Here is a 13,188-nt window from a genome sequence, read left to right as displayed (position 1 = left end):
AGTCGACTCTCTAAGTTCGTTCATCGAGTCACTCCGCCAGGTCAGCCCACCAAGTCAACTCCTTAAGTTTGTTCATCAAGTCACCCCGCCAGGTCGGTTGACCAAGTAGTCTCTCCAAGTCGACTCTTTAAGTTCGTTTAGGCTAGCCAAGTCCACTAACCAAGTCATCTCACCACCAGGCTAGCTAGCTCTGCTCACCGAGGTATCTCACCATGTGGGCTCGCCAAGTCACCCCAAAAAGTTTCCTCAATGAGTTGACTCTTTAAGTAGACACTCACCAAGTCAAGTCACCACATTGACTTACCATGTCGCCTTACCAATTTACCCCACCTGATCACTTCTTAAAGTCTGCTCACCATGTTGAATTTTTAGCTCGATTCCCCAAGTTAGCTCGCCAAGGTGGCTCACGAGTCAAAATTTCAAGTGCGCCCACCAAGTCAAGTCTTTAAGTTTGCTCACCAAGTCCCCTCGCTAGGTCGGCTCACTGAGTCAAGTTGTCTCACCCAGTTGACTTACCATCTTTCATCACTGTCAATTTACTCTCGTGGCTCATGAAATCACACCACCTAACCGATCTTAGTTTTTGGCTCCATTGCCAAATTCAGCAAAAATGGGGTCGTGGATGGCTATTCGGTTACATTTTTCAATGAATTGATTTTTTTAAGGCACTTGTCTACATGAATGCATATTCTCAAATGCAGAGCAAGCCTTGCACTAATATCTTATATAGGAGAGGCAGTGTGCTCAAAATAAAGTCGAGTCATAATTTTCAAATTGAGTAGCCTTGGATTAAAAATGGAAGTTGAGTCGTTCTAGCCAAGCCATAATTTTTGAATTGGGTTACCTATGATACAAAATTCAAGCTGAGCCATAATTTTTAAATTTGGGTAACTTGTGATATAAAATGGGTACCCGAGCCATTCCACTTGAGTCATAATTCTCAAATCGGGTAGCTTCCGATATAAAATGGTCATCAAGCCATTCTAGTCGGTGTCCAAAAATTGATCAATTTACCCCCTAACTGATGCAATCAAATCGCCTAACCTATGCCAATCTTTGTCTCCGTTGACAACCTCATCAAAAATGGGGTCCTGGATGGCTATTCGGTCACATTTTTCATTGAATTGGGTTTTAAGGTACTTGTCCACCGAATGTACATTTCTAATGTAGAGTAAGCCTTACACTAATAGCTTATATAAGGGAGGTCATGTTCTTGACAAATGGTGGGCGAGCCAGCCTGGTCGACCCGATCTGGGCGAGCCATGCTGGGTGACCCGATCTGCCCGAGCCGTTCTGGCCAAGCCATGCTAGCTAAGCTGATCTGGGTGAGTAATTCTGGCCGACTCGATCTGGGCAAGCCATGCTGGCTGAGCCATTCTAGGCAAGCCATGCTGGTTGACCCATTCTAGCCAACCCGATCTGGCCGAGCTCCAAAAATAGTGTCGTGGATGGCTGTTTGGTCACATTTTTCATTGAATTGGATTTTTAAGGGATTTGTCTATTCTATCATAGATTTCAAATGCAGAAGGAGCCTTGCACTAATAGCTTATATAGGAGAGGTGGTTGCCATGATCCTCTCCCATGCCCCATTCATTGATTCAACATTGGTGTCTAGGTGGATCGGATTGTCGAGTTTTCAAATGGTGTACGCTGATGTTGAATCAATGAAAGGGAAATGAAGCGATCTCAGTGCTTTTCCTCGGCTCTCCTTTAGATCATGTTTTATGATGACTCAATTTTGGAAAAGGTGAGGTAGCGGTTGCCGATCCATGGCGTGTCTTTTTGGTGATTTTAAAACTTGATCTAAATGTGAGCCCTTGTCTAGCACTCCAATGTTGCTTGGTATAATGGCAATTTTCTATGAGTGCTTAGCACTCTAGCAATTTGTCACGGTGTACTTATCATGGCTACATGGGAGCTTTAATACTGAATCCTCTCAATGAAAAATGGTGCCCGAGCCATGCTGGCCGACCCGATCTGGGCGAGCCATGCTGGTCGACCCAATCTGGGCGAGCCATGCAGATTTCTAATGTAGAAGGAGCCTCGAACTAATAGCTTATATAGGAGAGTTGGTTGTCACGAGCCTCTCTCATGCCCCTTTCATTGATTCAACATTGGTGTCTAGGCAGATCGGATTATTAGATTTTTTTTTCAAACGGTGTATGCTGATGTTGAATCAATGAAAGGGGCATGAAGTGATTTCTAAGTTCTTTTCCATTTAGATCATCTTTTCTGATGACTCAATTTTGGAAAAGGTGAGGTAGTGGTTGCAGATCCATGGCGTTTCTTTTCGGTGATTTTAAAACTTGATCTAAACGTGAGCCCTTGTCTAGCACTTCGACGTTGCTTGGTATAATGGCAATTTGCTATGGGCGCTTGGTGCTCTAGCAATTTGTCATGGTGTACTTATCATGGCTACATGGGAGCTTTAATACCAAAAGCTCTCGTCAAAAAATAGTGGCTGAGCCATGCTGGCTGACCCAATCTGGGCGAGCCGTGCTGACTGACCTGATCTGGCCAAGCCGTTTTCATCGACTCGATCTTGCTGAGCTCCAAAAACGGTGTCATTGATGGTTGTTTGGTCACATTTTTCATTGAATTAGGTCTTTAAGGGATTTTTTTGTGCTATCACAGATTTCAAATGTAGAAGGAGCCTTGCACTAATTACTTATATAGTAGAGGTGGTTTCTGCGAGCCTCTCCCATGCCCCTTTCATTGATTCAACATTAGTGTCTAGGGGGATCAGATTGTTGGGTTTTCAAACAGTGTATGTTGATGTTGAATCAATGAAAGGGGCATGAAGCAATCTTTGTAATTTTCCTCTTCTCTCCTTTAGATCATGTTTTTTGATGACTTAATTTTGGAAAAGGTGATGCAGTGGTTGTCAATCCATGGCATGTCTTTTTGGTGATTTTAAAACTTGATCTAAACATGAGCCCTTGTCTAGCACTCTGACATTGCTTGGTGGGCGAGCCATGCTGGCCAACCCAATTTGGGTGAGCCATGCTGGCCGACCTGATCTAGGTGAGCCATTCTAGCTGACATGATCTGGGTGAGCCATGCTGGCCAGCCCAATCTGCGTGAGCCATTCTGGCCATCATGATCTGGGTGAGCCATTCTGGCTGACCCAATCTGGATGATCCATTTTCATCGACCCGATTTGGCCGAGATCCAAAAATGGTGTCGTGGATGGCTGTTTGGTCACATTTTTCATTGAACTGGATTTTTAAGGGATTTTGTCGTGCTATCACAGATTTCTAATGTAGAAGGAGCCTCACACTAATACCTTATATAGGAGAGGTGGTTGTCACGAGCCTCTCCCATGCCCCTTTCATTGATTCAACATTGGTGTCTAGGTAGATCAAATTTTTGGATTTTCAAACAGTGTATGCTGATGTTGAATCAATCAAAGGGGCATGAAGCGATCTCTGAGTGCTTTTTCCTTTAGATCATGTTTTTTGATGACTCAATTTTGGAAAAGGTGAGGTAGCTATTTCAGATCTATCGTGTGTCTTTTTGGTGATTTTAAAACTTGATCTAAACGTGAGCCCTTGTCTAGCACTCTGGCGTTGCTTGGTATAATGGCAATTTGCTATGGGTGCTTGGTGCTCTAGCAATTTGTCATGGTGTACTTATCAGGGCTACATGGGAGCTTTAATATTGAAAGCTCTCAGTGAAAAATGGTGGTCGAGCCATGATGGCCAACCGGATCTGGGCAAGCCATTCTGGCTGACCTGATCTGGGCGAGCCGTGCTGGCCGACTTGATCTGGCTGAGCAGTTTTCGTCGACCCAATCTTGCCAAGCTCCAAAAATAGTGTCGTGGATGGCTGTTTGGTCACATTTTTCATTGAATTATATTTTTAAGGGATTTGTCTTTGCTACCGTAGATTTCAAATGTAGAAGGAGCCTTGCACTAATAGGTTATATAGGAGAGGTGGTTACCGCGAGCCTCTCCCATGCCCCTTTCATTGATTCAATATTGGTTTCTAGGTGGATCAGATTTTTGGATTTTCAAATAGTGTATGCTAATGTTGAATCAATGAAAGGGGCATGAAGTGATCTTTGAGTGCTTTTCCTTGGCTCTCCTTTAGATCATTTTTTTTGATGACTCAATTTTGGAAAAGGTGAGGCAGCAGTTGTCGATCCATGGCATGTCTTTTTGGTGATTTTAAATCTTGACCTAAATGTATGTCCTTGTCTAGCACTCTGACGTTACTTGGTATAATGGAAATTTGCTATGGGTGCTCGACACTCTATCAATTTTTCATTGTGTACTTATCGTGGCTACATGGGAGCTTTAATATCGAAAGCTCTCAGTGAAAAATGGTGGCTGAGCCATGCTAGCCGACCTGACTTGGGCGAGCCATGCTGGCTGACCCGATCTGGGTTAGCCATTTTTGTTGACCCGATTTGGCTCTTCTTTCTCACTCCATCGGCACAAATTCGGCAGTTGTTTGACAGCAATTTTCATTCCAATGTGTCATTGCGGTGATCTGGAGAGCGATACTAAGGGCGAGAGCTTGCATTTAGCATTTGGGATGTTTGTGCAAGCGAGCAGGAGAGCTTCTCTTATTGGAACCTCTCTGTAGCCTTTGAATATAGACCAAGTGCCAATGATATCGATGGATACGAGCCTTGTATTCTAAATTTGTTCAACTAACATTGGTTTTTGTGAGAGATGCATACAAAAGAACTTCTCGATTGCTATGTTGGAACTCCCTAAGATTGCCTCTGTGAAAACTTAATCGACACAACATTGGGAATGGTTTGACAGCAATTTTCATTCCAATGTGTTATCGAGATGTCTTCGAAAGTGGCCTTTAAAGGGCAAGCTCACATCTAGCACTTGTATTGTGCATCATCACAAGTGAATGGGGAGATCTCTCTGTGAATGGGGGCATGGTGATTGCAAGAGAAAATTGAATTAGTAGTCAGAGGATTGGCCTCGGGCCATTGTGATGGCCTTGCAATTTCTCTATAATTGCAACTTATGTTTGCATAGTAGTAGAGTTTGCATGTAAGATTGGCCTTTGTTCTTGACAGTTCTAGGAGATGACCTCTAGAACTTTTGGATTGGGCCTCTTCAAGGTGAAATTCATCTAGTTAATCAGATGAGCTCGATGACCATTTCGCTCCCCTGGCTCCATGAATTCAAATCCCATCCAGCTGCCATAGACACTCCAAATGCCAAGTTGTTGTTACCATGCCATCCTACTCAGACTCCTAGATGATGAAGGCTGACATTGTGTTTTCTCCTCTCAAGTAAACCTCAAAAAAGGCATCGAGGCAAATAGTATTGTTGAGTCGTCCTACCCGAGCTATTCCACTCGAGCCGAGTTGTTCTGCCCGATCTCCAAAAGGTGGCCATTTCACTACCTTGGCTCCATGAATTCCCATCTCCTAATCGATGACAATCTTTTGCTCCTCTACCAACCTCATAAAAAATGGGGTAATGGATGGCTGTTTGGTCACATTTTTCAACAATTTATATTTTTAAGGCAGTTGTCATCTAGCAGTTGGGCTATGCATAACAAGTGACAAGGGAGCCTTTGTTATTGGAAGCTCCCTGTGGCCATTCAATTAGAAGATCCATTACTTGTGTGAGCAAGGATGAATTTAGCCTCAAATTCCAAATGAAATCAATGATGTCAGATCTATATAAGAGCGAAATGAAGTAGCAGCAACCTATTTGCTATGCGCAGCTCCCCAAAGTTGCTCTTCTTTCTCACTCCATCGGCACAGATTTGGGAGTTGTTTAACACCGGTTGTCATTCCAATGTGTCATCGTAGTGATCTGGAGAGTGATGCTAAGGGCGGGAGCTTGTGTCTAGCATTTGGGATGTTTGTGCGAGCGAGCAGGGGAGCTTCTCTTACCGGAACCTCTCCATGGCCTTTGAATATAGACCCAGTGCCGATTATATCGATGGATACGAGCCTTGTATTCTAAATTTGTTCACAGCTAACATTGGTTTTTGTGAGAGATGGGTACAAAAGCGCATCCTAATTGCTACGCGAGAGCTCCCTAAGGTCACCTCTATGCCAACTGGGTCGGCACAACATTGGGAATGGTTCGACAGTAGTTGTCATTCCAATGTGTCATCGAGGGATGTCTTGGAAAGTGGTCTTTCAAGGGCGAGCTCACGTCTAGTAGTTGGATTGTGCATCGCATCACAAGTGAATGGGGAGATCTCTCTATGAATGGAGGCATGGTGATTGCAAGAGAAAATTGACTTAGTCAGAGCATTGGCCTTGGGCCATTGTGACGGCCTTGCAATTTCTCTTTAATTGCAACCTATGTTTGGGCAGTAGTAGAGTTTGCATGTAAGATTGGCCTTGTTCTTGATAGTTCTAGGAGATGACCTCTGGAACTTTTGGATTGGGACCCTTCAAGGTGAAATTCATCTAGTTGATCGGATGAGCTCGATGACTATTTCACTCCCTTGGCTCCATGAATTCACATCTCCTAACCGATGACAATCTTTTGCTCCTCTGCTGACCTCATAAAAAATTGGGTCATGGATTGTTGTTTGGTCAGAATTTTCAATGATTCAGATTTTTAAGGTAGTTTTTGGTGTGTTTGCTAATTTCTAATGTAGAGCAAACCTCGCACTAATAGCTTATATAGGAGAGGTGGTTGTCGTGAGCCTCTCCTGTGCCCCTCTCATTGATTCAATGCCGATGTTAGGGCAGATGGATATGTCATATTTTGAAACGGTGGACGCCGATGTTGAATCAATTAGAGGGGCATAAAGCCCACCCTTGAGGTGCTATTCCTCGACTCTCCTTTAGATCATGTTTTCTTATCACTCAGCTGGCACAATTTTAGAAAAAGGTTTGGCAATGGTTTCCAACCCTCACTGTGTCTACTTGGTGATTTTAAAACCTGATCTAAAATGGGAGCCCTCATCTAGCACCTTCGTCCAGTGTTTCTCCGGTATTGCATAAATTTTTGCTATCGGCGTGAATCCCTCAATGAATGCCTACCCTTGGACCCTCTCTTAGATCACCTTCTTCAATCAATCGACTGACACAATTATAGAAGAGACTTGGTAGCAGTTTCCATTCTATAGTGCATTTGTTCTACGATTTTGAAGTTGATCTAATGGCGAGCCCTTGTCTAGCCATGAGGTGGGTGCTTGGCGCTCTAGCAATTTTTTGTGTGCCTATCGCGGCTATAATGGGAGATGTGGTTGCTATGAGCCTCTCTCGTGCCCCCCTCATTGATTTAATGCCAGTGTTAGGGCGGATGGATATGTCAAATTTTTAAATGGTGGACGCCGATGTTGAATCAATTAGAGGGGCATGAAGCCCACCCTTGAGGTGCTATTCCTTGACTCTCCTTTAGATCATGTTTTCTTGTCACTCAACTGGCACAATTTCAAAAAAAGGTTTGGCAGTGGTTGCTAGCCCTCACCACATCTACTTGGTGATTTTAAATCTTGATCTAAAATGGGAGCCCTCGTCTAGCATGTCTGTCCGATGTTGCTCGGGTATTGCATAAATTTTTGCTATCGACATGAATCCCCCAACGAATGCCTACCCTTGGACTCTCTCTTAGATCACCTTCTTTGATCACTTGATCAACACAATTACCGAAGAGACATCGTAGCGGTTTCCATTCTACAACACTTTTGTTCAGCGATTTCGCAGTTGATCTAATGGTGAGCCCTTGTCTAGCCATGAGGTGGGTGCTTGGTGCTCTAGCAATTTCTTGTGTGCCTATCACACCTACAATGGGAGAGGTGGTTGCTATGAGCCTCTCCCATGCCCCCCTCATTGATAAAATGCTAGTGTCAAGGTAGATGGATATGTCAGATTTTGAAAGGGTGGATGCTGACGTTGAATCAATTAGAGGGGCATGAAGCCCACCCTTGAGGTGCTATTCCTTGACTCTCCTTTAGATCATGTTTTCTTGTCACTCAGCTAGCACAATTTTGGAAAAAGGTTCGACATTGGTTTCCAGCCCTCACCGTGTCTACTTGGTGATTTTAAAACTTGGTCTAAAACGGGAGCCCTCATCTATCACGTTCGTCTCGTGTTGCTCGGGTATTGCATAATTTTTTGCTATCGACGCGAATATCCCAACGAATGCCTGCCCTTGGACTATCTCTTAGATTACCTTCTTCGATCACTCAACTAACACAATTATGGAAGAGACTTGGTAGTAGTTTCCATTCTACAACGTGTCTGTTCAGCGATTTTGAAGTTGATCTAATGGCGAGCCCTTGTCTATCCATGAGGTGGGAGGTGGGCAGTCTAGAAATTTTTTGTGTGCCTATCACGGCTACAATGAGAGAGGTGGTTGCCATGAGCCTCTCCCATGCCCCTCTGATTGATTCAATGCCAGTGTCAAGGTGGGTGGATATGTCGGATCTTGAAATGGTGGACGCTGACGTTGAATCAATTAGAGGGGCATTAAGCCCACCCTCGAGGTGCTATTCCTGGACTCTCCTTTAGATCATGTTTTCTTGTCACTCAGCTGGCACAATTTTGGAAAAAGGTTTGGTAGTGGTTGTCAGCCCTCACTGCATCTACTTCATGATTTCAAAACTTGATCTAAAATGGGAACCCTCGTCTAGCACCTTCGTTTGGTGTTGCTCAGGTATTGCATAAATTTTTTCTATCGGTGCAAATCCCCAAATGAATTCCTACCCTTGGACTCTCTCTTAGATCACCTTCTTTGATCACTCGATCGACGCAATTATGGAAGAGACTTGGCAGCAATTTCCATTCTACAGTGCATCTGTTCAGCGATTTTGAAGTTGATCTAATGGCGAGCCCTTGTCTAGCCATAAGGTGGGTGCTAGGTGCTCTAGCAAGTTTTTGTGTGCCTATCACAGCTACAATGGGAGAGGTGGTTGCCGTGAGCCTCTCTCATGCCCCTCTCATTGATTCAATGCTAGTGTCAAGGTAGATGGATTTGTCAGATTTTGAAAGAGTGGACACCGACATTGGATCAATTAGAGGGGCATGAAGCCCACCGTCGAGGTGTTATTCCTGGACTCTCCTTTAGATCATGTTTTCTTGTAACTCAGCTGGTGCAATTTCAAAAAAGGGTTTGGCAGCAGTTGCCAGCCCTCACAACATCTACTTGGTGATGTTAAAACTTGATCTAAAACAGGAGCCCTCGTCTAGCACCTCCGTCCGGTGTTGCTCGAGTATTGCATAAATTTTTGCTATCGGCACAAATCCCCCAATGAATGCATACCCTTGGAATGTCTCTTAGATCACCTTCTTTGATCACTCGACTAACACAATTATGGAAGAAACTTGGTAGCGGTTACCAGTCTACAACACGTCTATTCAGCAATTTCAAAGTTGATCTAATGGTGAGCACTTGGATTGTGCATCGTGTCACAAGTGAATGGGCAGATCTCTCTATGAATGGCAGCATGGTGATTGCAAGAGAAAATTGACTTAGTCAGAGCATTGGCCTCGAGCCATTGTGACGACCTTGCAATTTCTCTTTAATTGCAACCTATGTTTGCGCAGTAGCAAAGTTTGCATGTAAGATAGGCCTTGTTCTTGAGAGTTCCAAGAGATGACCTCCAAAACTTTTGGATTGGGCCCCTTCAAGGTGAAATTCATCTAGTTGATCAGATGAAGCTTGATGTGCTTTTAATCGCAATGGTAGAGCTGGTGGGAAGTACTTGTCACTTTGTTTTGTTGGATACCCTATATGTAGGTGTCTCCATGGCTTACAACACACTACACATTTGGTGTTCAATTCTAAGATGCGCTTGTTGCTAAGTGTATGGAGTTGTATCTTTTAGCCAAGGGCTCCGTCTCTTGGCACATTCTATCCTTGCATTTTTATCCTACCCAGACAGCAAGAAGGAAAGAGATGGTTGCATGGGTGCATTGCTCGATGTCCCTAATTTTATCAAGGGTCCACTCTCCACCCTAGGTTTTTGCTGATTGGTAGAGCCTTGGGATTGAGAGGGGGGCTAAGAGGGGGGCTGGCAAAAGCTTTGGTTGCTACATAATTTATTCGCTAGTGCATTCTTAGTGTGTGCTCGCCTCTTCACTGTCTCATCCTATAGAAGTGCATGGCACTGTCGTGACATCTTTTTTGGTCTGGGCCAATAGAAGCATAGAGTATTATCGATAATTTTTGTTTGGATGCGAAAACTCTCCATGCCCTGTCCTGCCTGTTCGATCTAAATGGCTATGGCTCATCGGTTCAGCAGGAGATACTCTTCTTTAGCTTCCCCCTAAAGAGAGTGTTTGGTGTTTGCATTGTGTGGACAAAAAGCCCAAGGCATTTCATCTCTCTTCAGATCCAAAATTCTGGGAGGGCTTGTCGAAGTATGGTTGTTTGTATGGGGTGCACCAAAAAATGTGTAGGGGTCATATGCCTAGGAAATGGGTGTCTCTGAGTGTCCTTACTCGATCACGTGCACAGTGTACATCGTTGCATTATGACTTTGCTCCAAGGATTTGTGATTCGAGTATTTTGGGGGAACGAGTTTCCTACGAGATGTTCTTCTCAGGCTCCTACGAACCAGAGTGCTCATCTTTGAAATGCTCTAACAAGTGCAGGCCCAACGTGTTTGTCTATGGGAAGAAATCACACGAATGCTTTTTGCTGAGATGTGGGTGCTCACAATTGGTTCCCTCATAGTGTAGTTCTTCGGTATGTGCATGTGCATGAGATTGAAGCTTGTCCGACAATGCTAGTGTGAGTGTTCACTTGTAGGAACTTTTTTGTGCCTACAGTGGCAGATCACATGTCACAGGTAATGGTTAGCGATACTGTGCTAGAAATGGAGATATTTTCTAGAGGTTAGACATGTTCATGTATGCGGGTGGGCTCTCATCACCTATAAATGTGCAGAGGGGGTGTTATACATGATGCCCTTGAGTGGCCTTATAATTGAGGTGGTCGCGTGTACAATGATGCCCCCACCAATTGCATAACTAGCCATGTTTTTGATTCACACGACCCTTCACCCTTCAGCATGGTGGTCTTCATTGGCACTTCGGCAACTAGCTCTTCATCATGGGAAAAAAAATTTTGTGATCGAGAAGGATTTTTTCTGTGTCGGTGCACCTCAATAGGTGTGTAGGAGGTATATGCTTGGGAAATGGATGTCTCTGAGTGGCCTTACAATTGAGGTGGCTATGTGCGTGGTGCATCTTATACAGACTTGAGGCTTCTTTTCGAGTAGTGGCGATAGCAAGTTTGAGGGTAAAGGGTTCCATACGGGATGTTCTTCCCAGGTGCTTGTGAACCAAGGCTCCCTGTTTAGCCCTCTCTAGTCGACAATGGGACACTTTCCTCTTGTGTGAAATCTTTGAGCATTGCGAGTCCTGCATGTACTGTGAATGTCATTCTTGTTGCTTGTGCGACAGATTATGTTTGGATGCATGAGAGAGTGAATGCAAATTTTGGTTTCCCATTGCGGTGGGGATCCCTTGGCTATAGTAGGTCTTGGGGGTGCCCAAATTGTTAGAAGCTACCTGGTCAATACTGCTAGTAGTCATATGCTTTTCTCAAAGATTAAGCCATGCATGTCTAAGTATGAACTATTTCAGACTATGAAACTGTGGATGGCTCATTAAATCAGTTATAGTTTCTTTGATGGTACTTTGCTACTCGGATACCATAGTAATTCTAGAGCTAATACGTGCATGAAATCTTGACTCTTAGAAGGGATACATTTATTAGATAAAAGGCCGGCGTAGGCTCGCCCACTATTCCAATGATTCATGATAACTCGACGGATTGCACGACCTTTGTTTTGGCGACACTTCATTCAAATTTTTGCCCTATCAACTTTTGATGGTAGGATAAAGGCCTACCATGGTGGTGATGGGTGATAGAGAATTAGGGATTTATTTTAGAGAGGGAGCCTAAGAAATGGCTACCACATCCAAGGAAGGCAGTAGGCACGTAAATTACCCAATCCTAACACGGGGAGGTAGTGACAATAAATAAAAATACTGGGCTCATCGAGTCTAGTAATTGGAATGAGTACAATCTAAATCCCTTAATGAGGATCCATTGTAGGGAAAGTTTGGTGCCAGCAGTCATGGTAATTCTAGCTCCAATAGTGTATATTTAAGTTGTTGTAGTTAAAAAGCTTGTAGTTGGACCCTGGGTTGTCATGGTCGGTCTGCCTTCTGGGTGTGCACTGGCCCTCATGTCCCTTTTGTTGGCAGTGTGTTCCTGGCCTTAATTGGCTGGGTTGTAGTTTAGGAGTCTGGTCTTGTTCTGTTGGCCTTCAGGAATGGAGTAATGATTAATAGGGATTTTTGGGAGCATTCGTATTTCATTATCAGAGGTGAAATTCTTTGATTTATGGAAGACAAACCACTACAAAAGCATTTGCCAAGGATGTTTTCATTAATCAAAAATGAAAGTTGGGGGCTCAAAGATGATCAGATACCATCCTAGTCTCAACCATAAATGATGCCGATGAGGGATCAACGGATGTTTCTCTAAGGACTCTGCCAACACCTTCTGAGAAATTAGAGTATTTGGGTTTCGGGCGGAGTATGGTTGCAAGGCTGAAACTTAAAGGAATTAACAGAAGGGCACCACCAGGAGTGGAGCCTGCAGCTTTATTTGACTCAACATGGGGAAACTTACCAGGTCTAGACATAGTAAGGATTGACAGATTGAGAGCTCTTTCTTGATTCCATGGGTGGTGGTGCATGGCCATTCTTAGTTGGTGGAGTGATTTGTCTGGTTAACTCTATTAACAAATGAGACCTCAACCTACTAATTAGCTATGCAGAGGTTCCCCTTCGTGGCCAACTTCTTAGAGGGACTATGGCCTCCTAGGCCATGGAAGTTTGAGGCAATAACAAGTCTATGATGCCCTTAGATGTTCTAGGCTGCACACGTACTACACTGATGCAACCAATGAGTTTCTCTCCCTAGCTTGAAAGGTTTGGGAAATCTTGCCAAATTGCATCATGATGGGGATAGACCATTGCAATTATTGATCTTCAACGAGGAATTCCTAGTAAGCATGAGTCATCAACTCACATTGACTACATCCTTGCCCTTTGTACAAACCGCCCATCACTCCTACTGATTGAATGATCTATGAAGTGTTTGGATCACGATGACGATGGCAGTTCCTGTCGAAAATGTCACAAGAAGTTCATTGAAGCTTATCATTTAAAGGAAGGAGAATTTGTAAAAGGGTTATCGTAGGTGAACCTGTGGTAGGATC

General features: G+C 43.9%; 1 pseudogene; it reads left to right on the top strand.

The window, feature by feature from the left end:
* The first annotated feature begins 11,461 nt into the window (after positions 1-11,461).
* LOC149573773 (18S ribosomal RNA) overlaps positions 11,462-13,188 on the top strand; it is a 1,731-nt pseudogene continuing 4 nt past the window's right edge.

This window comes from Cupressus sempervirens, chromosome 2 (genome assembly GCF_028749045.1).
Source record: "Cupressus sempervirens isolate cs-2001-9-10 chromosome 2, ASM2874904v1, whole genome shotgun sequence".
NCBI classification, from domain to species: Eukaryota; Viridiplantae; Streptophyta; class Pinopsida; order Cupressales; family Cupressaceae; genus Cupressus; species Cupressus sempervirens.
This window is presented reverse-complemented; position numbering and strand designations above follow the sequence as displayed.